This window comes from Octodon degus, unplaced genomic scaffold (genome assembly GCF_000260255.1).
Source record: "Octodon degus isolate 3935 unplaced genomic scaffold, OctDeg1.0 scaffold00110, whole genome shotgun sequence".
Taxonomy (NCBI): domain Eukaryota; kingdom Metazoa; phylum Chordata; class Mammalia; order Rodentia; family Octodontidae; genus Octodon; species Octodon degus.
Genome location: NW_004524686.1, coordinates 5,339,567 through 5,342,395, shown reverse-complemented (window position 1 = coordinate 5,342,395; position 2,829 = coordinate 5,339,567). Strand labels below are relative to the sequence as shown.

At 35.3% G+C, this 2,829-nt stretch overlaps 1 protein-coding gene across 1 annotated transcript in view; it reads right to left on the bottom strand.

Annotated features, from left to right (window-relative positions):
* Window positions 1–2,829, bottom strand: part of LOC101583692 (targeting protein for Xklp2-like) — a 20,668-nt gene that overhangs the window by 16,561 nt on the left and 1,278 nt on the right. The window lies entirely within an intron of this gene.

The window sequence follows — 2,829 nt, the reverse complement described above, 5'->3', positions numbered from 1 at the left end:
CTAAGTTGTTTGATAATAACAATAAGCTTGTCTTCTGGATGGTTAACAACCTAAGTTTGCAGACCAAAATTACAGAAAAAGGAGGGCTGCAAGGGTAGGCAACAGTTTGGCCCTAACCTTCTAAGGTCAATTAAGACTCAGAACATATGAGAACTTGTACTGTAATGTCATGTAACTCGGTAGTGTCCCAAATTTTCAGATCAAGGAGATTATGTGGCCAAAGACGAAAATGATCGATGTTGTAGAGTGTGCCTAAGGAGAGTCCCATGGAGAGAAAACACTCTCTCATGCTTTCACAGAGAGCACATTGGCCAAGCAATGGCCATGACTCTTCCACATGACTGACACTGACAAAGGTTCTACAATCTGAGGTACTGGATCTCAGGATAAATCCTGAGGGGATTTCAATGACCTTCTCAGACCCAAATGCTACTACTCTTGTTGCATAGGTCATGCTTTACCTTCGTCTTACCATCCAGTAGAAAAGTATGAAGATGAAATATAGGAAGTAAAGTCAGACTGTTATGTTGAGCTGTGGGGTACTCAGGTCAACAATTTCTGACATTGCCAGTTAAACAGAAGACCCAATGATATTATGGGCTACTGGACTCTTTTAGAATACTTTGCTGAGTTTACACACCTATAATATTCAAATAACGGAACTTTACAGAAAAGGGTATGCAGATGAATGTCCATTTTGTATCTTTGTATTCAAAGTGGTTATGATAGATATATAGTTACATTCTGTTAATGAATAGAATGTTTTGTTCTAATGGTGTTTGTAAATAGGATCTCAAGTCCGCATCTTGCACAGCAATTAACCACTAAGAAGAATGTATGCATTGTGTTAATTATTGAAACTGTCCTAGCGATTTGATTTGAAACTGTCTCATTGCTATTTGTTTATCAATAAAATTATGAAAAAAATTTAAAAAATAAAAAACTAAAAAAAATTGAAAAAGAAAGTGATTTGTTTTCTAACACTGAAGATGACTAAACTATAAAAAAAAAGAAACCTGAGCCCTATGGTATATTTACAATGTTTATTTATATGCTATGTGAACGAATTGCCCTCTCCTTCCCTTTCATGCCTGGAACCTTTAGTACATCTGTTAAGATCTTCTTACAGGGAAATTCACACAACCTTCCTTGTAAACCTGAATGGGTAAGAACAAAGCTCTCCTGATAGGAAACCAGACTCAGGACCACTTTTCACCTGCGTGACCTTAGGCAAATCTATTAGTTCTTTGATCCCTTTGTTTCATGTCATGGAATGGGAATATAGTAGTAACTATTTACTGGAGTTATCTTTACGATAATAGGAGATAATGCACCTAAAGAATAGTGCCAGACACATAAGAAGTACTTAGTAACTTGGAGCTATCTAAAAATATGGCTTCGTAATCCCCACTTAAATTTGAATCTACTAGAAGTCAGGGACTATTGTTAATCTTTGTACTGTCTCCATTCAGTTTATCAACTAGCATATACTTAGTACCAAATAAAGATTGTGCAGACCTTCTTAAACCATTGCCTTGGAGGTATCTAGGTTATTCCTGGGTAATGCAAAGTTTAAGATGTTTGAGGACGCTTACTTAAATACAAGCTAACTGTAAGAGGATGGGATCCATGCAGGGCCAACATTTCCTAGACAGTCTCCTGAATCAGGTAAACCCACTGAAACTTGAGCTGGGATGGCTAAATATCTGAGAAGACCACTTTCTCTAGGCTATGCTAGACTAAGGGAATACTTGGAGTATGTTGTGGTCCCAAAATTCCAATGTTGAAATTTTTTCAATAATTGTGTTAAGAAACAAATAGCCATGAGACAGTTTCAAAACCGATTACTAGCACAGTTTTAATTATTAATATATTGCATATTGTTGTCTTAGTTGTTAGTCATTTCACAAGATGCAGACATGATATCCTGTCTAAAAACACTCTTAGAACAAATATTTCTACTCAATTAATTAAGAGAATGTAGCTGTATATCTATTCTAATTATTTTCAGTATACAGAAACAAAATGGTTGTTCATTTGGATCCCCTTTTTTGTTTAGTTTTCTCACAGATGGGTATTCCATTCTCATTTAAGTATTATAGGTGCAAGAACTCAGCAAAATAATCCACTATAATTGGGTAGTCCATAACAGTAGTGGGTTTTTATAAGACTGGCAATCTCAGAAGTTGTTGACTTGAGCCTTTTACAGCTCAGTGTATTAATATTTATTTTTCCTATAATTTTATTGAGAAACAAATAGCAATGAGACAGTTTTAAACCAAATTGGAAGGACAGTTTCAATAATAAACACATTGCATACGTTCTTCCTACTGGTTATTTGCTGTACAAGATGTGGACATCATATCATATTTACAAAGACTATCAGAACAAATTCCTCTATTCATTAAGAGAATGTAACTATATATCTATCCTAACCATTTTGAATACACACATACAAGATGGACATTCATCTGTATCCCCTTTTTTGTTAAGTTCCATCATTTGAATATTATAGGTGTGTTAACTCAGCAAAATATACTAAAAGTCTCAAGTAGTCCATAATAGTATTGGATCTTCTGTTTCACTGGCAATGACAGAAATTGTTGACCTAAGTCTCCTACAGCTCAACATAACAGCATGGCTTTACTTCTTATACTTCATTTTTATACTTTTCTGCTGGATGGTTAAGAACAAGATAAAGCAAGACTTATGCAACAAGAGTTGTAGATTTTGGGTCTGATCAGGTCAGTGAAATCCCCTCAGGATTTATCCTGAGATCCTGTACCTCAGATTGTAGAACCTTTGTCAGTGTCAGCCATGTGGATGAGT